Source organism: Chlamydotis macqueenii, chromosome 3 (assembly GCF_036417535.1).
Source record: "Chlamydotis macqueenii isolate bChlMac1 chromosome 3, bChlMac1.mat, whole genome shotgun sequence".
Lineage (NCBI taxonomy): Eukaryota > Metazoa > Chordata > Aves > Otidiformes > Otididae > Chlamydotis > Chlamydotis macqueenii.
Window position 1 is genome coordinate 7,406,880 of NC_141558.1, and position 27,078 is coordinate 7,433,957.

A 27,078-nucleotide genomic window follows, 5' to 3' on the forward strand; every position below is an offset into this window, starting at 1 on the left:
CTTGTCTTCCTGATTCAGGACCCACACCACTGCTGTAGGGTGGAGATGTCCACTGAGGAGCAGGTCAGATGGAAACTTTCCACTTGGAAGTAGGTGAACCACCTCACATCCTGCTCAAAGATGTCCCATCAGATACAGTAAGCTATAGGAACAGCTGGAACTCAGGCTTAAGCTCAGGTTCAACTCTTTCCTGGAAAGAAAATAGTCATTCTGGCCACAAATGTGAAAGTGGTGAGAGATATTTTTCCTTAAAATTGAGATTTCTTGGGTTAAAGATGGTGTCACTGAGACCTCTCCACTCCCCAATCAGTTTAATAGGAATATAATATTCCTAATTAAATAAGAATTTAAAAATATTCCTATTTAAAAGAGATATCTTAAGGCCAGGTGAGATCACTCATTTAATCACTACAGTCACTTGGTCTGATTTCCTGCACAGCTGAAGCCACAGAGCGGTGTCCCAAACCAACACCAGAAGGGCTATGACCTATGGCACATCTTTCCAGGAGACATCCCACTTTGAATGAGAGACTTTCAGTGAAGGATGATCTGCCTCAGATATTTCGGTGGCTATCACCCTGTTAAGAAGAAAGGATGCCTTTTTAATCTTTATTTGTCTGGCCTTACTCTCTACCCTCAATCCTGGCCATCACTCATCAATCCACGCCAGGAAGCTACAGATCAGGCACGGACAGAGAAGAGCTGCAGCCCACCAAGGCACAGCCCAGCCTCAGTTTACCCTCAGCACAGCAGGAATATTTCAAGCCCAGGCATAGCTGGGGTTCCTCCAGTATTTTAGTTGAAAGCACCCAGACCATGCAGCTCCAAGTGGAAACTGGAGCCCGCTGTTCCCTCACCATGTAGGCTCAACCTTACAAAACCACAGACAAGTTATCTTGTAACCTTGTCTTGAATAAATAAAATTAGCTGAGTTTTTTTAGTCTCTCACAGTAAGGCAGATTTTACGGCCAGACCACAAATCGTGCCTGTCACTCTTTTGAGATCCATTTCCATTGCATTAAAGTCCTTTCTGAAATGTGCCTACCAGAACTGGATGTGGTATCACAGCAATGATCTCACCTCTGCTGTAAATTTTTAACACACTTAGACTGGTATCCAGTTGCTCCATCAGAAGCATCTCTCTCTGTGCTGTGCCTTTGTGAATGCGGTAGCATGTTAACAAGCTGAATTAGGGATTTATTGTTAGAGTATCGTTTTACTCCAAACTTCAACCTCAAATACAAAACACTTCAGGATTTGGCATTTATACAGTGTTCAACATCTGCTTTGATCCAAACAAGGGCTTTGACCTGCCTAACCTCTGGTGTATTTTTTGCACTCTTGTGAATGATTTGAGCACAATCTTAAGGTATCGGTTGTCACTCCTTTAACAAGAGGTTATTTTCAATTAATCAAAGAAATATAAACAGAGCCTTGTATTGAGTTCAAATAAGCTCAGAATAATTATGCCCTTAAAACAGATGTCTAAGGCTGTGTGACCTGTCAGATCAGAGATGGTGTACTGTCAAGAAGTCGTCTTGCAGATCTGTTCGCTCAACCAGCTCAAAAAACTACTATCAGCTCCAAACCCTGACATACTCCAGTGTGGCCCACTGAAGTAAGGGAATGGGGCAGCCCGTGATGCAAATTAGGGTATCCAGGCCAAAATCAGATTTGCAAGGTTAGATTAGAGAGAACAACAGAAGGCAACTAGATAGCACCGTACTATTTCAAAGTAAGGACAGCCCTATTATCAAGCTCAGCATACTGTACCTGTTTCCCCATGGCTCTGATCCTGACAAGGTAAAATAATAAAAACAGAAGATGAAGAGACTGTAAGAGACTGTTGCTGCACTTTGTAATGAACTAAACAGGGTCAGGGCTGGTCTTTGGCGGTGGGGCCATGAGGCACAGTCCAGCCATACACAGACTGGAGGCTAAACACCCTTCACCTCCAAAAAAGAACAGCCCTATCCAGACCGCTTGTTGGGTACGAGCTCTAGGCAATGTTAATGTTCAAGCCATGCAAGAGAGCTGCCGCTGGACTGGAATAAACAGGAACCACAATAAAATTTAACACCATGGATAAAATTTTTCCAGTGGCAAGGCCCTGGCACTACTTAATTAACTTAACAAATTAACTAATATATAGCTAGTCTCAGAATGACACATTATCCAAAAGCCCCACAAGAGTTTTTCTTTGTCCCAAAGCCTTGGATAAGTGCAAGCTTGGCCCCGTGAGTCTCACACTTTTCTACACAGTTTTAACATCCTTATTCCTTGCACTTCAGACCCTCTGATTTTTGTCCGTAAGATGTCCAAGGCAAGGAGCACGTCTACCCCTAAAGCTTTGCCCTTGCAGTTCAAAGCACAAGTGCGACTCCTTAAATCCATGGGGTGGGATGTATCTCCGCTCAGCTTAGCCATCTCAAAGGTAGATCTGAACCAAATACCTGTGCGCCCTCTCTGTAATTACTAAAGAGAAACAGGCACTTGTGCAGGATACTTTGACTTATCCAAACATAGTTAAGACAAGTGAGATGGAACATCTCCGGAGCTGCCCCTCCTGCTCCAGGGATGATGGAGGAAGCCTACCTAATTCTTACAATCCCTGCATCTAGTTTTTCACTGTCTAACATGGGGGCCAAAAGCAAGATACGTGTTTGCCTGGCATAACAGAGCGCAGATTATTTCATATCTATAAAATAAACATGATAATACTATCATCATGCCTTTTGATGCCAGAAACAAGTAATCTTGTGTAGCCTCTGAATGAGGTAGACTCTGATCAGGCCATTACATTTCATGCAGTTTCCACTGCAGCCCACTGAGCTGTGTGGCACTGAAGTGTATCTTCTCAGCAGGACATCCACTCTGGATTGCAAGGTGTCAAGAGAAGGGAGAAGCCCCCATGTCTTTCATTAGTTCATTATCCTGAGAGTGATAAATGAGTTCTCAATGTGAATTAATCTAGGGTAGCTGCATGTACTTTGTTTTGTTGTACATTTATGTATATAATTAATACCTCTTCACTGGGTGCCTCTAAAAATATTCAGTGTAATCAGTCAGCTTTCAAACTTCTGATAAACTAAGCTGGCTCACAAATAGCACCTGCAGCAACACCTGGAAAAGGTATGGGTGACATATTTAAGAGTAGTCACTATGCAATTAGCTTACTTGACAATGAACATCACATTTCCATTTTTACCTAAAAATAAGACTAGAGGCAGAAAAAAAAAGGCATGTCCCAAAAGGACAGGTTTTGCTTGTTTCTTTGTAAGGATGTGCAGCATGCAATCCTTTTCTGATAGTTATTCACCCGTGAGGTGTTTAGGTCTACAGGTTTTAGCTGTCCTATCCAGACAAGCAACTAGTGAGATTCCAGAGAGAAGTAACACACCTTTGCATTTGGGTGGTATATAAAGGGAATGAATAAGGGTTTTGTTTTACTTGTTTGTCTTTGTTTGTCTTACCTTTTTCTCTCCCCCTCTCTCTCTCTCCTTTTTTTTTCTTTTTTTTTTTTTTTATGAGAACTGTCCAGAGCTCAATTTGAAATCCAATGGCATCACAGTCCACAGTGGAATCCAGTGAGACCTGTGGATGAATAACCTGCACTACCCTGGATTAGGGTTAGAAGAGGGAAAATCTTTTTTTATCCTATTGGTAGATCTATAACTAAAACCACAGGACTAACCATGTGCCAAAACATTGTTTTTATTAGCTATGCTCTCACCTTGTTTTATCATTCAGGGGAAATTATTTCTATTTGAAAGACTATCTTAAATGACTTACAGCAGCAGGATTAAGATCTGGTGAATTCACACAGAAGGAACAGTCTTACATACAATTTCTTTCATTTCATACTAGAATGCCTGAATCCCACAAGCAAAACTATAATGCCACAAAGATGAAGCCTTCTCTGGCTCTTGCCATTTCATAGAGGTCACTGCAGTTTTCACATGTTAACAGGAGATCACCTGCTATTTTATAAAAAAAATATATTCTTATAGCTTTACAGAGGTGCCTGCTCCTTCCCATACTATTTTTGGTATTTACGAAGCCAGTCAAACAGACTTCACAGGCAAATGACCTTTAAAAATGAACGAAGATCTGCAACATTTACATCCTAAGTATTTTACAGCAGGAGAAAAGCTAGTTTCAGCTTCTCCCCACTCCCCCCCAAACAAATAATAATTGTTTTTCCCAAGTCTGTCCCTCTCCAGAAAAATCTGACCTGCAAATGGCTTTCTCATAACTCAGCAGACTAGTTTAGTCCTCAGATGGATTTATCATTAACCACATAAGCATGTTGTCCATTCTGTCCGACCTAATGAATGTGCTATAAATAAAATATCTCTAAAAGCAGGTTTCACCATACTTATCCAAGCTGTTGCTGCAAGTCCTTGTAACTCCCAAACCCACTTATGTTAGAAACATTAATCACTTGATTGTAATTCAAAGCATCAGCTCTCTACAGCTGAAACTCCCTAGCACTTGACTTTGGCTAGACCTCTAACCTCAACTTATCACTTTCAGGCGTACTCCACATTTTCTTCTCCAATCTGTCACCAATGTAGAAAAGACGTGGGAAGTCACTTTTGAGGGGTATTTTTAACCTAGGAGTGTCTCATTAAAAGCAAAACTTAGTATGGAAACTCTAAAACAAAACCTTTCCCACTTTACTTGGTGTAGCAATCTGAAAATACCAGACGTGTATTTCACCACAACTCATGTCATTTAAAACCAAAGCAATGTAAAGAAAAAGGAAATTCTTTTAGAAAAGACATCATGAGTATAATTCCTATCTATCCTGTAAACATTTTATATGATCATAGGATTATCTGTAAAGCTTTGTATTATCCATCTTGAATGAAGGAATCTGATTCAAGCCATCTATTAATTCTGACTTGCCTGCTCGTTCATTAAGAGTGTACATGGACAGTTTGGGTTGTTTTCTACTTGTTTCAGCTGACAATATAGAGATCATATTCCATCCTGACCAAAGTTTTTCAAAGCCTAGAGAAAAAAAAAAGATTAATTGTAGTAAATTATTTTTAAACATCATATGCTTTAGTCTGGAAATAGAAGGACAAAGATAAAACTCCCATAAGGACAGCCACAGCTAATGAGAGCCTGAGAGGAAATGATCACACAGTCTCAGTTCTTCTGATGGATGTTCTTCTAGCCTTATGAATCAGAAGTTTGTGATGTCAATAAATCACTGAAGTATGATAACAGATGAAGGTGAGTTTGGAAGTAAAATGATCCATGGTGAAGGATTACCAAAAAAAAGGAGGAAAAGGAAAGGGAGCCAAATACAGTTTTATAAACTGCATCCTCAGCTTGTGAGGACTTGTAGATACTAAATGTCATTCCTTTTCCACATTATCTAGGAGATTAAGAATGTTTCTCAATGGATAACTGCTGGGAAGCCTCTGTAGCACCTTCTCCAGTTACGCCAGGAGGTTTACATTACATCAATTGCTTTATTTTTCCATCAATTATGATTTCATTTACAAAGAGGAACTTAAAAGTACCTTTCTTCTTTTAACTTTTTTTTCAGAGGAAGTAGGGTCCAGCAGCAGAAACAGAGAATCCAGGCAAAACACTGATGGTTTTGACCTTGCAAGGTTTGTCAGATTCTGCTTTGAGATTCCAGCAAGTTTTCTAGTATGACCTTATCCTGCCTGAATGATCCTATGTCACAGAGGTGTCAGCAAGGTCTCTGCTCCTCCAATTAGTCTGTATACAGAGCTGTCGGTTTCTATATTCAGCAAAACCACCCAGCTATCAATCTACATGTATCACAGTTTGCGCTTTTCAAGGAAAGCATTTCCCAGAGCACTTTAGAAGTAAATAAGTGCATTTGAGATGCTATTATTGATGAATCAATTCTATTCTCTGCCTTCTTCTAGTGGGTTTTATGCTGCACAATGCATCTGAAGCAAACCAAAGCCATGCTTATATACTGCAAATTCAAAATGAAAGGTTACTAAAATGAGGCAGTTTGCCAAGTAAGGCAAATTTTGCCTTGAACAATCAAAGCCAGAGGTGTACTAGACACCTAGGAGAGAAAGGACAGAAGTGCACTGGATGCCTTTGAGGATTCTTTCAACTGAAATACAAATGTGGGTGTTTCCTATATAGGTTTCAGTCATTTAATTGATGTCCTCCCAAGCTGGCAATGCTACCTCATGCTGCAGGACAGCACTTGGTAGGTAAATGCAACGGCTTGGTCCACATACAGGGAAGCTATGTAAGGGACATTGCTTCTTGAACTGATAAGCCCTACCGACACAGCACATTAGCTTGGATGCACTGTGGGTATTATGTGGAGCCAGCCCAATCATCTCCACACCGTACTCTATTCTGCAATGATATAAATTGGGGATTACAGCTGAGTTTCACCATAGTCCTCAGAGCTTCCCTTGCTAGGACTATAGCTGAGGTGTCTCTGGCACCATCTACCCAAACACTTCAATTCTAGGTTGTAGCAGCTAAGAGGGAGACAGATCAGCTGGGCAGCCAAAGGGACAGCCTTTGGAGTTATGAGATATTCCCACAGAAAATAAGGACACATTATCCTTGTAACTGCTTTGTCCTCCATGGAATAGTGGGGATGGCATTTCTGTTATTTCTGTTCTTGCCAAGGTTTCTGTATGTAGCTATGTTTAAAAGGAAGTACTGAAAACACACATGAATGGACATTAAATTACAGAATTTCCCTCCAGGCTTTCTAAGTCGTCATGAGGAACAACAGAAGACAAGTACATGTTAACATAAATTCTAAGCTGAGATGTGTCATTTTACCCATATAGAAACTGAAAGAGTGGAGAAGAGGGAAAACTAAGAACAAAAGACAAAAAAAAAAAAAAAAAAAAAAAAAAAGCCCTATAAATAAGCTCTAGCATCTGAGAAAAAGGAAGTAGAATACCTGGTGGCCAGTGTTGCAATCTGAGGTCTGCTGTGAATGGATACAGGAATCTGTGGCATGGAGATAAGTCAGAATCCTTGTCCCAGGGAACACACTTTGCTGGAGCAGTCTAACTCATCTCACGGGGATATGTAAGACTTACAGATCTGATTCTTGCCACATGATTCTTGCCAGATGTCTGGCTACAGACAACTGATCACTAGCAGACTATCTTAAGATATTCTTCACCTGAGACACACCACTTCCACCTCGAGAGCACTTAATTCTTAAAATGCAAAGAATTGAGTGCTTGCGATCAGCATAGGAATTACCTTAAATTACACCTTCATGCTACTAAGCCTCTGCTCTTGAAATATGGAGGCAACTCAAAGATATAAAGGGGTATCCAGGCCCTCTTTCCATTGCTCTTGAATGAAGTATGGTATAGATTTCTAGCTCTGGATTCAGGCCTGGAAGCACATCTGGAAGTGTCTATCCTTGCATACATTAGATTTGTGCTACAGTAAAGAAATAATGACCTCCACAAATATCACAGATGATGAAGAAAATTCCTGGCCTGAAACTAAATATTATTTTTATTATGTTACATTGAGATTGACTCCTTAAAAGCTGCTGATACCAAAGCCATAAGTGTCAGCTGCAGAGCCTCAGACTGCCATAGCAATGCCTCCATGAAATCAACTGTTTCAAAATCCATCCCTGAGCTAAGACATCAAAGTCTTCCCAAAACACATGGTTGGTCTGCATTTGGCACTACAGAAAAAAAATTACACATATCAACCAGTAGTCACCTCACCGCAATACTCAACCAGTATCCCCCAGTATCCCTTACCTGCAAGAGGGAAAGTATTGCAACACAAGAAAAGGAGTCATCCTCGGCAATATACTATGAGACAAAAGAACAAACACAGCTCTTCTCAGCACGCTCACCTGGCACAGTAGGCGTGGAGAAAACACTGCTGGCTTCCAGCGCCACTGTTGTGATGATCGTGAAGAAACCTCCTCCTTCCTGGCATGGCATTTGTTGAGTCGAATAGCTAGAAAGACCTTTAAAATCCAAGGTGAAGCTACCTCTAGTCACAGGAACAGCCGCATCCCCAACAGCAGTACTGCTGCTAGGAAGCATTACATAAATGAGTTCATGTCAGGTCACAATCAGAAGACGGTCAGAGGCAGAAGCACTCCAGTAGGCATTATTTTTCCACAGCACAGCCAAAAGCAGTAAAACACTACTGTGGCTGCAAACACCATTTATTAATAGCAGGATGGCTTTGCAGCCAGTTTGCACCACTGACACCAACACCACCTTTGCTGCACTAAGTTGATGAAAGTGACATAAATTTTCAATGAACGGTTACTTAAACTAAGGCACACAACTCAGTGGGAGACTTTCTGTGGAAACCTCCATGTTCTTGAGGCCAAAGATCTGTTCCCAAATCCAAATCAGCTCAGTAGCTACTTGTCCATGAGCGTGTTCCATGTGCTAGAGAAGAAAATGTGAGATCAAGGATCTTGTTCTTAAAAATTAAAAGGGCAATAATACACAAAGGAGTGATGAAAGCCTTCATCCCACCTGTGTAGCACTGCTGATGCTTTCTCATTTCTAACAGACATTACAGAGGAGAGAGAAACAGAGAGTTCCATGAAAGTGCAGACTTCAAGACTCAAGGGGCTCAGCAAGGAGAGTTTTTGCTTTGTTGGGAAACCACAGGGTAGGAGCAGGGGCTGCATACCAAGTCCAGAACTAGAAATGCTTATGGTCCTGGTAGTACACAGGAAAACTGTACCATAGCACCAAAAGGGGCTTCACAAATAGGAACCTTTCTGAACTGCTGGTCTTAAAGGTTTTCATTAGATGCTTTTAGTCATGTCTTTTTAAAAGTTAATTGTATTAAATATCTCAGAGTTGCATTTCTGTCCTTAGGAAGGTCATGAATTTGAGCAAGAAGCTTGCTATATAAGCAAGCTGTCAGAGAAAAACAGGACAAATAAAACCTATCTGCCCTCCCTGGAGCTTATAAATTCTGCCCCAACTTGTTATCGGATGGCAAACCCTTCTCAGTAACTACAACGTGCGTCAAAACTGATCATTTCAAAGAAGCATGGTCATCCCCTGTGAGAAATATAATATATCTCTGTCTTCATAACACAGCTTTTTTGGTTTTCAGCCATTAATCATTGGCCCATCTGTATATCCAGGTCTCAGACTTGCCAACACGTTCTGGACTCTGAGCGAAGATTTCTAAATCAAATATCCCTTCTCCTTGACTTGTGCCATGATAACATTTCAACTTGAAATCCCCTGTGCCTCAGAGAAGGAATCTTTCTTTCCAACATACAGTAGTATGGCTGACGATGAACGCCGATGCTAAGCTCCCATATACTGCTGGTTTTGAGTAATGCTTTTCAGGTTGGGCTGGCTAGATGAATATAACTACAGGACAGACATGAGCTTGGAGATACTGCAATACAAGAAACTCAGCCAGCTGAGAACATCACTGCACATCAAATCTCTCCTCCACCCTTCTAGTCTAGAAGAACTCTGAAATTACCTCTGTGCCCTGATCCTCACCTTTGTCATCTGGATCCAGGACACCTCCAAGACATACTAAAGGTCCAGAAGAAGAAAATGTTAAGCAACTATGATCCTCTGTCTTGACGCAAAGAGAAAAAGGAGTCTCATCAAAATGGTGAAATTAATTCCTTTAGGAACTGCAGACTACTTCAACTCTCATCCTCTTTTACTAAAAAGACGTGCAATTCTTTAACATCTCCTATGTGAAATAAAAACATGGCTACTGCCATAAAATGGAATAAAACCTGTTTCTATAAAGACATTATCTACAGAGGGAGGGCTAAGGAGAATTTCCATCCTTTATTGGATGTGGGGGGAAACAGTGGCAAAGGATGAGGAAAAGGCTGAGGTACTTAATGACTTCTTTGCCTCAGTTTTTAATAGTAAGACCACTTGTTTTTGGGATACCTAGCCCCCTGAGCTGGAAGACAAGGATGGGGAGCAGAATGAAGCCCTCATAATCCAAGGGGAAATCATTAGCTACCTGCTACACCACTTGGATGCACACAAGTCTATGGGACCGGATGGGGTCCACCCAAAGGTACTGAGGGAGCTGGCAGAAGTGCTCACCAAGCCACTTCCCATCAGTTATCAGCAGTCCTGGCTAACTGGGGACATCTCAGTTGACTGGAGGTTAGCAAATGTGATGCCCATCTACAAGAAGGGCCAGAAGGAGGATCCAGGGAACTACAGGCCTGGCAGCCTGGCCTCAGTGCTGGGGAAGGTTATGGAGCAGATCATCTTGAGCACCATCACACGGCACATACAGGACAACCAGGTGATCAGGCCCAGTCAGCACGGATTTGTGAAAGGCAGATCCTACTTGACTAACCTGTTTAGTGGATGAAGGAAAGGTTGTAGATGTTGTCTACCTAGACTTCAGTAAAGCCTTTGACACCATTTCCCATAGCATTCTCCTGGAGAAACTGGCTGCTCATGGCTTGGAAGGGCATACTCTTCGCTGGGTAAAAAACTGGCTGGATGGCTGAGCCCAGAGAGTTGTGGTGAACGGAGTTTAATCCAGTTGGCGGCCAGTAACAAGCAGTGTTGCCCAGGGCTCAGTGCTGAAGCCAGCTCTGTTTAATATTTTTATCAATGATCTGGACAAGGGGATTGAGTGCACTCTCAGTAAGTTCCCAGACGACACCAAGTTGGGCAGGAGTGTTGATCTGCTTGAGCACAGGAAGGCTCAACAGAGGGATGACAGGCTGGATTGATGGGCTGAGGTCAGTTGTATGAGGTTCAACAAGGCCAAGTGTCAGGTCCTGCATTTGGGTCACAACAACCCCATGCAATGTTATAGGCTTGGGAAGAGTGGCAGGAAAGCAGCCTGACAGAGAAGCACCTGGAGGTATTGGTCAACAGTCGGCTTAGTATGAGCCAGCAGTGTGCCCAGGTGGCAAAGAAAGCCAACAGTGTCCTGGCTTGCATCAGAAACAGTGTGTCCAGCAGAAACAGGGAAGTGATTGTGCCCCTATACTCAGCACTGGTGAGGCCAGACCTCAAATACCGTTGTCAGTTTTGGGCCCCTCACGACAAGAAAGACATTGAGGTGCTGGAGAGGATCCAAAGAAGAGCAATGAAGCTGGTGAAGGGTCTGGAGCACAAATCTTATGAAGAGCAGCTGAGGGAAGTGGGGTTGTTTAGCCTGGAGGAGGCTGAGAGGAACCCTTATCTACAGCCCTATCACTTTCTACAACTACCTGAAAGGAGATTGTAGTCAGGTGGGTGTCAGTCTCTTCTCCGAAGTAACAAGTCATAGGACTAGAGGAAATGGCCTCAAGTTGCACCAGGGGAGGTTTAGAATGGATATTAGGAAAAAAAAAATTCACCAAAAAGGTTATCTAGCATTGGAACAGGCTGCTCAGGGAAGTGGTTGAGTCACCATGGCTGGAGATATTTAAAAGATATGTAGATGTAGTGGTTAGGGGCATGATTTAGTGGTGGACTTGACAGTGCTAGGTTAATGGTTGGACTTGATGATCTTAAAGGTCCAACCTAAATGATTCTATGATTCTATGATTTCAAAATACATAAGAGAATACACATTTCCCAACAATCAAACTGCCTTAAAATCCTATCAAAATAATACACTGCACTTCAAACACACCTCCCCAGAGGGGAGGTTGTGAAAACAATAGTTGAAAGACGTATTAAGCATTTTGCTTAATGCACTGCTGGAAGACGTTCAAATGCTCATCTGATGGATGCAGGAATAGAACAGAAAATAAAATAGTTCAGTTCAAGCCAGGTCAAGTGATATTCCCAAAGATTCCTCCAGTCCATTTTCTAAAGAAGCACGTACCCAAGAGATTCTGTATCCAAACTGCTACTCAGAAAGGAGTATGCTACAATAACAAAAACCAATAGACACATTTAGAATAATATTAAAAATTAAAAGCACTTAGTGAAATCCAGGAGGTCTTGTATGTATGCCTCCAGCTCACTGCAAGATAATGCTTTTCTGTAACTTCTGGAAAATTTTAGAAAATGGTGAATAAGTTGATGCTCTCCATACACCACATACATGAAAAAGAGGTAAATAAGTCTATCCTCATAGGCTTGTCTGCTGCACATCAATCCCAGGCAAAAAACACAGAATAGCTGTGATGAGACTTAAGGAATAAATAATTAATATCCATCAACAATGTGTAATGGAAAAGGAATCTTCTGAAATTAATCCAGTCTCACATTTTGATAAGCCTACAAATGGGGTTGATAAAAGTAATAGGGTTGATGTAATGGGCTTCTGAAAAGCACCAGACTTGAATTATTGAGTAATAAACTTGACTGGTTTAAAATCAACATAGTACAGTATAGATGAACTGGAGACCAGCTAACTGATATCTTTCCAAATTAAATAGCAAATGGCATATGCTCGCTCAGAAATCGAACTTTTGGTCCCATGGAGATCCTAGCGTACCAGTTGCTATTTAATATTTTTATTACTGACACGGAAGAAAAAGTTAAATTATTACTTAGTAAGTTTGTGAAAGTTTGGGAAGTGGTATGGAATAAAGAGGACAATAAAGCAAAGCAATCCAGAGAGCAATCCAGTAAACTGCGCACAAGCCAACAGTGAATTTCAGTACAGACATATGCAAAGTCCTGAATGTAAGATTAAACAGTGGAGATCTTGCTTCTCAGACAAGAGGAAGGAGGCCAGAAGCAAACTGGAAAAAGCCTAGCAAGTTATAGAAAGTAATTGATTTAATATGGACTACCAGTCTGACATCTTCAGTGAGGTAATGCATGTAGTGGAGATATAATAGCAAGTAGAAGAAGCAAAGAAATTATATATCATCCCAATTTGTCATTGGCGCAACTGCTGCTGATATCCAGAGCCTATTTCAGAGGCTGTAGATACTGAGAAATGGGAAAGAATTCAGGGGAAAACCACAAGAATGAATAAAGAATTGGGAAACTTCATTCCGGAAAAAGACATGAGAAAATTTACCTCTTTAATGCTACAAAGAAAAGGCTGAGAGGTTTCTTAATCACAGAGTGTAAGTATTTAAAGAGATAATAAAAATTAGCTAACAAGGTTTCTTCAGACTTAAAAGATCTAGCAATGGTCAATAACTATCTAGACATTCAGAACAGAAATAAATCCAGTTTCTTTGACAATTTTGGTTGTGGGATACGTACAGTCACTGGGAATCTTCAAATCAACTTTTTTTAAGTTTTACTTCAGTTCAAAGAGCAATTAGTTGAGGGAGGTCTTATGGCATCTTGGTCTTAGTAGCCTATCAATTGACAGGGCTTCAAATGCTTCTGTGGGAGGCTGTTTTACAACCTAATAAATGTCATCTTTGGGAAAAGCTTCATGGGATTCTGCTTTTTTCTTTAACTCTACTAATGGACCACACTAAGTAACTGATTTCCTTGTTTTCTGTTCTCATCAAAGGGAAATTAAAATAATGGTCTTTCAGCAGCAATAGATAATAACACCTTTTCTAATACTTTTAAAGAATGATCAGAGAATGACTCAAGCAATTAATTCCTAGTTCTTAGTCGTTCCTCCTACTCAAGTCTCAAACCAATGTTGACTTAAGCACTGGAATATGTGATGAATGCTTCCTTCAGTCAAGCACCAGAGAAGGAGAACAAGTAAATTTGGCATTTGTGACCCTCAGACTGCTGTATTTTATGATATCTACCCAAAGCAGAAGACTCCACAGAGAAAACTGAGATTCTTGCAGGGGCTGACATAAATGTGCTCTGTGGTTAATGCACTGTCTGTATTTCTCCCTCCATCCTCACCTGCTTTTTGGCGGCAGCTTGTCCCTTTTGTCACTCATGCTTTAATTTGCCTCCTAATCTCAATCCTGCTATTCAGTGTCTAAGCGCTCTGCATGTTTCCTTAAGACCACAAAGAAGCAATATGTAAATGAAACCCATTAAGACATTCCCTGCCCCAGGGAGTTCACAATACAGAATATAAACCAGTCTTGTCAAACTGGTGGCCTGCAAACTGAATCCAGCACAGACAATCCCACCATATTTCTTCCTAAGTCTTGCAGAAGACACTCATGGTGACGGAGCAGCTCCTAGGGTAGCACAGCAATGCCCAACAGATGAGTAACTTCTACTGGGCCTTACATATAGTGATGGGCAGTGCCAATATATGCACTGCAAAATGATAACAAAATTGCTCTGCATTTCCTGGCCCCGCTGTGTCTCTCTCCCTGAGTTGGGGTTACCTGTCTAGCTCCTTTTGCCCAGATGTGTGCAGCAAGGCAAACTGCATTGCCCCGTCCCTTTTCCCAGCTAGCACCATGCCGTTCTCCCTTCAGCAGGACTGCTGAACACCCATGATCAAAGCCAGAAGATGACCCAGGGGACTGAATCTCCATTCTCGAAGTGATGATAGTCCCCAAAGGACAATCTGGAAGTGTAACTTTCACTGAGTAAATCCCAGGCCTCTGGAAACAGGCTGGGAAGACCCTACAACTCCCTATAGCTTCACCAGCTCTCTGTCTGAAATGTTTAACAGTATCAAGATACCTGCTAGAATCACAATACATGTTCAAATACTAGTGGAATGAAAGAATATGTTTATGTGATCAGCCAGGAGGCTCTGGTATGGAGACTCCACTGTAGACAAAGTTGGACAAACATTAGATAAATAAGTGGGAGAGGCTGGATCATAGTGGAAAATGAGAACTTACGAATGCTCTAAATGGTGGACCTCGTGGACCTAGATTTCAAAGTGAAGCATTTAAAGACAGGTACAATCATTAGGAATCTAGGCAGGGCCTCCAGATTGAACTTTGTGGTACTGTTTTCTGTTATTCTGATTTATCCAAAATTTCCCAGATCAAAAGTTCTTAGTATTAGTGATTTGGAAAGTATGATCTCTCCCAAGATGAGCACCATCCCAGCACTGAGTTTACATCATAGTCAATCATCCTTCCAAATCATTAATAAGGATCTTAAGCAAAAACAGTTTAACATTGTTCCCTACTGCTCCCCTGAGGTATCTCCCACAAAGTGTTGGCATTTATTCATCACTATATGTGTCTGGTCCCTCAAGTCTCTTTTCAGTCTGTTTTATAATCTTCATCTTTAGTCAATTTAAATTAATTTTTCAGCTCAGTCTTCATGAAACAATACGTTAATTGCCTCAGTACATGAACAGACATCTTATTTACACAAATTAAATGACCACATTATCCTCACGTACTTGGCCTGCACTTGGATCAAACTAAGTGATTAAGCTATGTCTGGATTTGCTTCTTACAAATCTGTGTGTGTGTCATTCATGTTCCTTTTCAATGGTAAAGTTGACTTGTGTAGAGGATCTGCATACTTCCTACATGCCACTAAAGGAATTGATTTAATAACTAAAGTGTGCTCTGAGTCAAAGAGAAAACTCAATAAACTCTTCTTCACCAGGGATGAGGTTTGCTTTAACTGTTTACAGATTTACTTTGTTTAGTATTTTCTCCATTACTCTGTTACAACAAAATTCACCCTTTTCTTTTTCCATAATTTATTTTCTGTTTTAGCAACTATCTTGAGGGTTAGCCAACATACACATGGTTCCATGTGAATGTATGGCACAGCAAATTCTTCTTTCTTTATTTAGACTGTTTTACTAGAGAAGGAAGCCAAAGTTACTGGATAGTCACTAGCTCTTTTAATGAATGCTGTTTATTCGTAAAGTTCAATACAACTTATTTTCCTCTGACTTCTGGATCTTGTTTGATTCTTCCGTTTTTTCAAGATAACTGTATGTGAGCCAGCTCCTTGACTAATTGCAATAAAAACATAGCAGGCACATCTCTTTTCCCAAGTTTTACTTCTAAGATTTTCCTGTTTCCCACATCCCTGAAACTCATCACACAGAGGTTGTATTCTGCCTCATTCCCAACGTATTCAGTTAATGTTAATGTCAGGAGATAGCACAGAGGTTCAGTAAATCCAGCAATACTGACTTCAAGTTTTCATTCTGTGGGGCTTCCTAATGCTGTTAGACAGTCTGAGGTCTAAAATGGGATGAAAGGAGACAAGGCGAGGTAAATATGTCACTTCCACTCACAGCTCTGCTTATGGATGTTTCCCAAATTGGTGAAAGTCAGCTAACCCATAAGAACAGCAATAAAGTACACTAGCACATGAAAAAGTTAGTGTCTAGAGCAACTCTTTGCAGAGATCAGAACTCTTTTTTCCACCACATATAATGGGGGTCACCCCAGTAATAAGAATGGGATTCTGAATCCGTTTCATATCTGAATTAACAATTTTTTGTGATTACAGCAGAGGATCAGGGTCACAAAGAAAGAGCTCTTCATTTCTTCATGTCATTCCATTAAACATAAATGTGAATTTCCATCAGCAGAAATGAAATAGCTGTTTCAACACAGTTCCTGAGGTTTAGAGACATGCACACACCCAAAAAAAACCCACCAAACATCTGAGCAGGAAAATGACATAAACTGAAGAAAATGAAGCATCCTCTACAAGATGCCCTACCCTTTTAAAGCAGACAGACTTCTCCAAAGAGTGATGAAGAGAACAGCTTGTTCCAGCTGCCCTGTGACTCAGACTGGCATAAATGTAATAACTGGCCAGGGCAGTCCTGGGACACCAAAGCGGAGAGAAAATAAAGGCCAAATACTGCCTTGGTTCAGAAGGTGTGAAACTTTCAAGTAACTGAACACCAGGCTATGGAACATCTCTGGCTCCCTACTACGTCCCACCAGTCAACATCTCTACTGTACACATATGCAAATGAAGCCAGATCACAGAGATTATGGGAAACAAGTAGGAGCCTAATGATCACAGCTGTATCTGAAATACTTATATCTGAAAAATTCATCACTTACTTGAGCTCTGAAAAGAGAACTGAGCACATCTGAAAGTATGATCTTCAAAACGACCAGTCCTTTAGGGAGCTTCAGGCTTGGGCTGTGGATCCTAAGGAAGGATCTCAAAGAGACCCAATTGTGGAGTCCAGTAGTGATTGTTTGATGAGATAAGAAAAGCAAGATAAAAAAGATCAAAACGGACTAGATAAGTCTCTTGATATCAGCATCTGTGACTCTTTTGCTATCAGCATTGTGACACTGAATTATTTGCCTCTATTGTCTTGACTAAGACCTATTGAAATGAGAAACAGTACATCTCAGGCAATTTGTTAAAATCACTTCAAGTCTCTGAGTGATGTTAACGATCACGGACTGAGGGTGGAGTGCAGCAAGGTGAATGGCATGATGTATGGCAGATGACAAACATCCATCTTTCTAATGAACTTCTGTCTGTGCACTTCCATGGACTCTCAGTACACCTCACCACATCCTAGTCTTTACCTCACTTAGCTTCATCACTCTCCTGGCAAGTATCCTCATATTTGGTTTTTTTTAATACATAGCTAAAGCAGAGAAGGAATAAATGACTTGTCTAAGATCACCCAGGTCTGCCCAGGCCTCCAGCACTGGTATAGGCAGAGATCTTCATCACTTGCACTTTGGGAGCTGCAGACAAATCTTATGGCTGATTGGTCCTTAAGGATGTGCTCAGAGCTCTGCTGCTCCCTCCCCTCATGACAGCCTCTGCATCACCAGTTATTGCAAAACCTGTCATGAGGAGGCAGAATAGTTAAGGTCATAAGTACCAGCATCAGACCTTGTGAAGGTACTTCAGGTTTGGTGTATGTGCTCTAGAAGCTGCCAAATTTAAAGACACTCAAGAAGATTTTTCATAGAAATATTCACAGAGACAGCCAGTCTCCACATGTCTATCAATAATGCTCAAGTGTCAACACTTCCAGGCTAGGATCTTAAGATGCCCTCACCTGCTATAGGGTTGCCAACGGCCTTTATCCTTGTTTCATAAATGGGGAAAGTCAGGCACACAACAATAAAACAATTCTTCTTCAGTAACTCACAGATCACAGCTAGAATTAAAAAAAAAAAAAAAAAAAAGTCCTGGCTCAAGTATCCTGTATTATCTACAAAGTGATTGAACCACTCCTCTCAGAGTTTTATCTTCCATTCCTTCTCCATCAGCCCCACCTTCCTCTGATTGCCTATCACTTCACCCTCTGCTATTGTCATTTTCCTTCTTATAGTGTCTCCCACTGTTACTCTCCCAGCAATGATCCCTTCCTCCCAGTACTGCAGCTTTGCCTCAGATCTTTCCCTAAATTTCACTGCACCAAGCCAGGTCCCTAGGACAAGAGGTGCTTCTCAGGAGGGGAAAGTGCAGCTGTTGGTGGCTGGAAAGTAGCCAGCAGACTCCCCATTCCCCCTGGCTATGCTGCAGGAGGATGCTGAGTGACAACATCGGCAGAGTCAGCAGTAGGAAGCCTTGGCTGCCTGTTCAATACCCTGGAAGCAGCCCCTAGCCACTGGAAAAGGGATCTGAAGGAGAAAGGCCTCACCCAAATGATATTTCATCTGGCATGAAGGAGATGTTGACAGAAGGGTCTGTGTGTCACCACAGATGAGAGATTCTTGGCTGGTAGTGATGTGCCTCCACCCGCCACCTCCACTCCAGCAAGAGGGTAGACAACTATCCGAGGCTCCTGCTCACCCACAGACAGAGGTTGAATGTACAGTATTTGAGTTTGCTCACTAAAAAGGGCTGTCAGGTAGAGCAGAGGGAGGGCACAGGCCTTGTGTTATGTGGCAGGAACGAGGATGAGGAGCAGGTCTCTTTCTGGCACTGCTGCCCTGATTTGAGCACACAGGGGTTTACAAGTGTACAGTTTTCATGCTAATATATTCTTAAACTCAGGAAGAAGGGTTGGACTTACTATTTGTGAGCATGTTACTGACTTGCTCCTTGGGTCTATTAATCTATGATGTCCTCCTCCAGTGCATGTCTCCCAAGATATACCTCATTAGCTAAACCTAACAACACACAATTTGCTCTCAGGACACACAATGGTCAGATAATGGACTAGTATGGTCCACAATCACAGGAAAATGGGTTTGAGCAGAGCACAGGTAGACTCCAAGCCTGCCTTCCCAGGCAGTGTGTCCCCAAGTGATGAAATGCAATGCTATCAAGTATCATGACAGAAAGCATGAACAAATAAAACATAAGGGTGCCTCTTAGAAATAAATGTTGCTCCGTGATCTTTTTCCCAGGAGAATGAAGTTTCCAGTGTGCTAGCTCTCTCTGCGTGTGGTATCACATACTGCATGGTCTGTTCCCTATAAGCTCTCAACATATGCTATGAATCTGCCTCTGCAGTACAAGTATTCTAAATCAGATGCTTATGCCTTCTTCTGATCTTTTGCAGTCACACATACACACATCAGATTTTGCCACAGGCTATCTATCATTTCTCCCTTTCCAGCATCTGAAATGCATGATCCACAGTTTGGTTTTATGTATGTTTTACTGCAGTTTCCACGTAATCACACAGGAAACTTTAATTCTCACCTAGGAGGCCAAGCACGAACGCGTAACACTGGACACAGGCTGCAGTTCTAATCCTTGCCTTTCAGAAGTGTCATGACTCTGTCTCTGATCACCGACAGGCTGTATTTCTGACAACTGATGGAAAAATATATGAATCAAGTTCCATTGCAAGCAAAGCCTTACCCTTCATGATCAGTTGTTTACCTGCATCATTTTCCACCTCCTACCCCAGAGTGACACCTAAAGTCATTAGGCAACTGCTGCCCTCTGTTTCTGAGCTCTCCTCCTTTCAGCTGTGGATTAAGCACAGGGCTGGTGCACGAGGTGGCCACTTTCCATCACTGTAGTGCAGCCAGCTCTGCAAAGGCATGTATCACTCTGTAATGACCCACAGCAAGCTTGGGTTGCACTGGGCCAGGGTTGGGGATGAATAATCAGGTTCTCTGTGTATAATATTTTAAGCAAAAAGACCAACCTTTAACACAGGTCAGAATATGGTGGTGAAGTAAGTACAGATTTCCCACAGGCATCAAGGGGAAGCAGCTCCATCCACTGCAGATCAATCATGGCTCAAGGTTGAGACTTGCCCCTCTCATTCCTCCCTCTCATCCTCTTCTACTCATTCATCAGGAATTCACCATGCCTGGCCCCTTCTCCATCCCCAGCCGCAAGCGGCAAACACAGTTGATCAGCATCATCTACCTTCCAGCTGCCTCTGTTTAAGGCCACAAAAAGGAAAAAGGCCTTAAGGCCTCAAGGCCCTGAGGCTGCGGGTCACCCCAGCCCTGGCTTACTGCAAGCACCTACCAGATGTGCAAACCCTCCAGCCTCGAGGACTGACAGAATTTGGCACAGCGCTCACCAGAACGGTGCTGTCTGTGCACACATGTGTTTAATACCTCACCAGGTGATCCTGATCCAAGTGGGGCTCACCTGCTGCCATCTGACATCAGGTTACACGCACCTCATCCTCTCCAATGGCACATTTCTGTTTGTGGTCAGGGAACATGACTCTTCCAGAAGGGCATACCCCAGGCATGGGGGGATTTCTAGCAGGGATATGCCCTCACTGGTTGGATGCAAGAGGACAGAGGATTTTTTAGCTCTCTGGAAAGAGACTAGCTAGGAAGTGGTGACAGGAAAACAGTCCTGTAGAATACCTGCCCTCTGCGTGGAGCAGATGGCACAGAGGCATTGGAGAAGCCCTGTAAACAACCAGTTAAGCTTTAGCCACAAGCTGCTTCAAGCTGCTTCAAATATAGCCTCTATCACCTTCCAGCTCGGGCTGGAAAACGTCAGGTCTGCTCTGCCTGTGGGGCTTTGTGAATTTGTATATTCTGAACTCCGGCCAGGAGTAACTTTGGTGCTGGAGGGATCAATGCTGGGCCCTGTGCAGCGCATCAGTAAGGCAGCGACTTATCTGTGGAGGAGGGAAGCTGGGGAAATTCCCTCCCGGTCTAAACAGTTTCTTGGCTCTTTACATTAGTTATCAGCCCTTGGGAATATATTTTCCTCTCTCCAGATTTTTCTGTGGTCTGTATTATCATTTGCTAAATATTAGCACGTGCTATTTATCATGAGGTCCACAACCCTCATGTACCCCAGGGACCTTGCGACTAAGTCACAGCAATAAATTTTCTGATATTCTATGGACTTTATAGCACTAAGAAGCACACAGCTGGAATTACTATCTCAGAGCCTTCAGCCCCTAATCTCACAGTGAAACCTTAGTCACCAAAGGCAGGGAGGATGCACACGAACGCAGGTTGTTTGTACTCACAGCGGATTCAGATTCAGGCTCCAAGTCTGCTTACTAATAGTGATGATTACCTTGGCTCCACTGGTTTTATAATGTGTTTGAAATGCTCAGGGAAACCACATTATCTGCAGCTCCCTTTCAACAGCACATTTGGTTCATAAGAGCTGCTAGGCAAGCAGAGGAAACAGGGTGTGTTTGTGGACTGGGAATCAGTTATAATAACATCGTAGTGACCAAAATGAACACCATGGTCTACAATTACTGCCGTTCCTCTGTGTTTTTTGCAGAACAGATTCATCTGAGACCTGACTCAAAAGCTGTTCACTCCACTGAAAAATTTTGCAACAGGTCCTAGGACTCGCTCGGACAAGACATCATCCCTGACTGACCTGTTTTGCCAAGCATGTTCGAGGAGTTTGTCCTTTCTCCCTGCAATAGCTGTTGTCTAAGAAGGGATTCAAACCTTGACTAGAAAGGTTACTCGAACATCTTCTCATTTCTGAGTCCCAAAGCCCCTTTCAGATTCATTCTTGGTTAATACTAGAAATGCTCCAGCTTCTTCTGGCTACAGGATATGATCCCAAGCACCTTTAAAGCAAATCAGAGTTCAGACTGAACTGGGAACATTTAATGAAGAGTATCAGAGTGGTTTTTTTGTTTTTTATTAAAGAAATAAATTAAATGCTACTTGAATATACATGTCCAAAAGAAACACTGGTCTAAGGAGTCTGTATTTTTCAAAGTTATCAAATTAGCCCAGCTTTATTTCCACCACCAACCTAAATAACGATGGATGTGGTCCAGTAACTTCCTTTTCCTTCCAAACAGGGTGAGAAATCACAGACAAAGTCATTAGTGTCAGAAAGGGGACATCCTCCTGCCCTGAACGTACCAGACAGAGGTACAGGGAGTGGCTGCTGCTCTCTGAGAAGAGAAGCCCAGGAAAAGAAGAAGAGGAGACTTGTTTAGCAGCCGAGTGTCTTTGTGTTGTGTGTGGAAGGAACAACTGGCATAAGCAGGTATTTCTTTGCCAATCTTATGGCAACAAAAACAAGACAAGGAACTGCACAAAAATATTTGAGAACAGCCTAAAAATGGGGCAGCTTGCCCCAGAGCAGCAGGGCACAGCCCTCTCTCCTCTATCCCTCTCTTGCTCTCCCACTATCACGGGAGCCAAGGCAGAAAATGCTCCCAAGTTCAGGGTTCACTGGCCATTCCCTGGCCATTCTCCATCACACAAGGGCCAGACGATCTCAGCGCTTCCCCTGGAAGAGAATGTTTTGCAGCCCCGTAGCCCTTTCTGGCAGGAAAGCTGGCTTGATCTGTATGCCAGGCTGCTGCATGCAGTAGCCTGTTATCCCAGAAAGACTGAGGAATAAACAAAGAGGGACTGGAAGAATAATGATCAATAAATTTCCTTGAACTGGAGGTCAAATCCTGGGCATATCTATGTTAATAAACTAAAGGGCTCAAGCACTTGTAATTGTATACAATTCCCAGAGATATTTTGGCCTGTGCCCACCCGAAGAGCACCCTAGTACAGTCCAGGGGACAGCCCAGCCAGGGGACTTTTCACTGCAGGTAGTTTGGGTATAGATGGTTTTTCTATTCAAATGTGAGCCATGCCGTGCCACTTGCCCTTAGGGCCAAAGAACATTTTTACTGCATGAGTGTAGCCCACAGGGACTCTCTCCTAAACACAATTAGTTGTCTAAACTGCCACAGAGTGGCTGTTGTGGTGCGTAGGGGATGCCTGGCAAGTCGTAGCTGCCTCCTTGATGTGTTCAAATTCTTCCCCTGCCCTCTCTGCTGCCTGGGAGACACAAAAGGAGCAGAAGATGCTGGGGGCTACAAGTCGGGAGCATTCCCTCAGCATGGGGATTTCCTACCGGTGGGCACCAAACCAACTCCAGTATTTCCCAGGATACCTCCATGGCGCAGGGACAGTGGATTGGCCAAGCTGTCGCATGCTGCAACATGTTCACTGGCAGATGGTACTGATGGGCTCAGGGCCAGCTGGAAAGGGCTCTAACTAGGCTGTACTGGCTTCTGCCAAGATCAAGGCTGGGTAGTCCTTGCAGAGTCTCCCAGGCTGCAGGGTCTAGCTGAAAGCTGCATGGGCTAAACTCTCTCCTTCACTGGAGAGAAGACTGTTCACTCCACTGGAGGGGCCCTGGTCCTTTCTCCAGGTGACACAGGTTGCCCAAGGAAGAAGCTCCTTGTAGGCTTGGCCAGAGCATGTCCTCCAAATCAGGCAGGACCTCCCATGCTTGAATCAGGCTGTCTGGGTAACACACCTCCAGGCACGTGAGGTTGTGCCGTGGTCAGCTGCGTTCTGGCAGCGCAGGGTACACACAGGATAGCCAGGTAGTCAGAAACCAGGAGGGTTATGGAGGTGCTCATGATTCTGCTGGTTTCACCCCAGCTGCTTTGGTGTGGACAAACATTCCATAGAGCTAGTGTGCAAAATATGGACCTGCTGGAGCACTTTGCATTACTGCAGTGCGTAAGTATCACCAGGAGGTTTTGGCTGTGGGACAAGTTGTTATTCTTAGGTTGGTACAAAGCATTTCTGGTTGCAAATTTTCATGTTATAGACTCTAGCTCTAACCCCAAACCCTTGCTTCTGAGCTGGGTAAGTTTCCACTGAAAGAAAAAGAATGGGAAAGTTTTTCTTTTATCACTAACTGGGAAAGGAAATGCCCTCTGGAAGGACATGGATTCCTTCAATGTCTCAAAACAGAGAAGAGGCTCTTTGCTCTTCTGTGCCATAAGAAGGATAACACTGTCATGGCCATTTTTGGGATCCGTTGTTTTCAAAGATGGCTAAAACCAAGAAATAAATAGCAACACTAGCCTTCTCACATTCTTGCTGTCCTCCACATGGACAGCTGCCAGAGTAATGAAACTATATTAGGACCACTGCAACCCTTAGAAAAAGATAAACCCTTCCCAGGGCTTCATCCTTCCTCAGTGTCAAGAAGTGGGGCATCAGCACTGGACTCAGACACCCATATTTTGGTGTCTGCAGTGTAAGCGACCACATGGGTATTTGGTGTGTGAGTTTCCATTATTATCAGCACTGATCTGGTCTTTACAGTCTGAGAACAATTCAGCTGGTCAAATACCCACAACCCAGTTAAACATGAGTGTCCAGTGCTTTTGAAAGGCCCTAGGCTGAAACATCAAAGACAGAACGTGCAAATATTAGGCAGGACCTATAAATAAAACAAATTGTCTAGAATATCATTATGTGTGTATGTAAGGGCTACGCAGCTCTAGGTATCTAGCCAATACAAAACCAAGTTTCCTTTGCTCACTGGCTACAGCAGGAGTTTTGATACCTCTAGACAGCTGCATTCAGTATCAGAAACAAAACCTGAATCCCATCCTACAAAACTGGGTACAAATCCATGGAACAATAAGAACCCTTCAGAATAGACATTATTTCCAAAAAGCAGATATTATTGAACTACATACCTAATTTTTGTCTTTTCTGATAACAAGATATGAAACTGTCAGGGACTAGTAAGTTTAAAAAAAAAGATCTGAAGCAAGCTAGTAAATTTATAATCAACAAGATGCTACAACTGCATTTAAGTATCATGAGTAAAATGATAAACGCAGGAAAATTATGACAAATAGTTGTTGAAGACATGTAACTTTGTAGAAAACACATTCAAGTTAAGAAATCTCTGTCCTAACTTTAGATGTCAGTAATGCAGACACTCACACTTGATCCAGTCACCATGGGTTCCTTTAAAAACAAAAGACAGAAATAAGCACTTGTAAGGTACCTGAGATATCTACTTGTAAATGAGGTGGACTGCAACCTAGAAATGCCTATTTCTTTTCATATACTGACTACAAAGAGAGGCCAGGGTATCCAGTCCATATGTAGCTGATTACGCTGTAGACGGCTACATCTGGTCAGCATTAGAGCATGTTTAATAACACACCTATTTGCAACTGCATTCCTGTTCAGATCAATGTGTCTATGCACTCAGTACTCGATCCCTCTACTTAAACTCAAGGTTGCATCCACTGCTAGTCCAAACCTTTAGTCTTGAACTTCAAAAGCATCTATAGGCTGGACTCGGCTACACTGAGATCCACAACTCATTCAGTAAGGTCTCTCAGGAAAACACAACTCACCAAGCCAGGATAAGACTCCCGAGACACAGCTTGAGACACAACCTTCCCTCCAAGAAGCCTGCAGTGGACCACTTACAGAGAAACAGAGAGGAATCATTACAAGTCCTGTCACTTAGGAAAATATTTTTGCCCTAACTAAAATGTCAGTGCTAATGATTAAATACATTTCCTTGAACAAAATCTGCTCAAGACTTCAGGAAACACATTTAAAAAGAGCCGTCATGCCAAAAAGTAAAGCAGCTCGTATGATCCTGAATTCAAGAGCCTCACATATGTAAAGAGCTGGTGAACTTTATTTTTGCCATCTGGGACAGGTAAATCATTTCTTGCACCAGTCTAGCTTGAAAGTCAAAAAGCCTGGCTCAGCCATGAGTGTGTCGCCATCCCAGGGTATGGGGTGCAGTTTATTGGCGAACTGCAAAAGGAAGGTCAGTCAGTCATCCAGATCTATAAAGCAGTAACTTGCACTGTTATTAGAATCCTGCCTCCCCATCTGGAAATTAAATGCAAACATATGCATATGCCTAAGTGTTGCTTAAGAGAAAATCACCACCCTGACAACACTGACCAGGAACAGGAAGGAAAGAAAAACAAAAAATACAACCCAATATCTGTGCCTTCCCTGTTGCATACTCTTTACTGTTAGAGGTACCCTCATATTTAATTAAGCACAACTTAGGGGACAGATAATGATGAGGTGAGGAAGGAAAGAAAATCCATTTGTTTGTTAATGCTATAATAGACTAAGAAACATCTGACAGAAAATTTACGTTACACACGTTCCAACTCCATTTCACTAGGTGGTTCGATCCTCTCAAAAGAGCGTCACAACACAGCACTGACATCCTATATTTCATTTTTCACCAATACCCAAGGCATCTGCAAAAGCTTTTCATAGTAATAAGAATTATAACAATACTTCAGAAGAAACAAAAAAAAATGAAAGAGAAATATGTTACAGTCACTGAATCCATGACTGAGTGAATTATCATTACAACAACGGATACGTCAGGCAGGAGCTTAACACCTGATCTTTCCAAAGCTTGATGTCAATAAAGTTCAACAGCAACTATAGGCACTGAAAGTAGAGACTCACCATATCTGTACGATCATGCCTCCACTAGATGCATAAACTGAAACCCCAAGGGAGGCAGTGAGGCTGCTGTTTTCTTGTGCCAGATCCTGAGCAAACAGCCCTAAGACATGGAGCCTAACCACACAAGGCAGGAGGAAGCCAAGCAACTGCCCAGTACCAGAGAGCTGGTGACAAATCAAGGTTAAGAAGAAAGACCCTTGGCCTTAGTGCCTGTCCAGTGGGCCACACTAACTACCACGCTTTTCCAAAAATAAAGAGGCAGCACTTGTTGATAAGGAGAAGGGGAAAGAAATATGGTAGGGTTTTGCCCTTTTAAGAGCTGATCTATTTTCTTTCTAATTTTTCATGTACCCTTGTAAAAAAGGCATTTCTTGTCTATTCCAAGGCGTGTTTTTTTCTTCTAAAGTAAATACTACAAGAATTTCATCAAAGCTTGGACTAAATAAGTAAGTATGATCTAAGGACTAGATAGTGCGAATCTTATCTACAGACTGGTCCTTACACATACTCCCTGGGTCACTGCAAGCTATGAGCATGCAGGCTGAGGCAACTTTTGACCAGCTAGGGAACAGACCTGTTGGACTCCAGATGGAGCTGCATACCAGGTACCTTCCTCTCCCTGAGGCTCTGGCTTGGATGGAAATGCAATGACACCCATTCAAAAAAGAGACCTCCAAGTCTCT

At 42.5% G+C, this 27,078-nt stretch overlaps 1 protein-coding gene across 2 annotated transcripts in view; it reads right to left on the bottom strand.

Annotated features, from left to right (window-relative positions):
• EVA1A (eva-1 homolog A, regulator of programmed cell death) overlaps positions 1 to 27,078 on the bottom strand; it is a 209,406-nt gene that overhangs the window by 67,166 nt on the left and 115,162 nt on the right. The window lies entirely within an intron of this gene.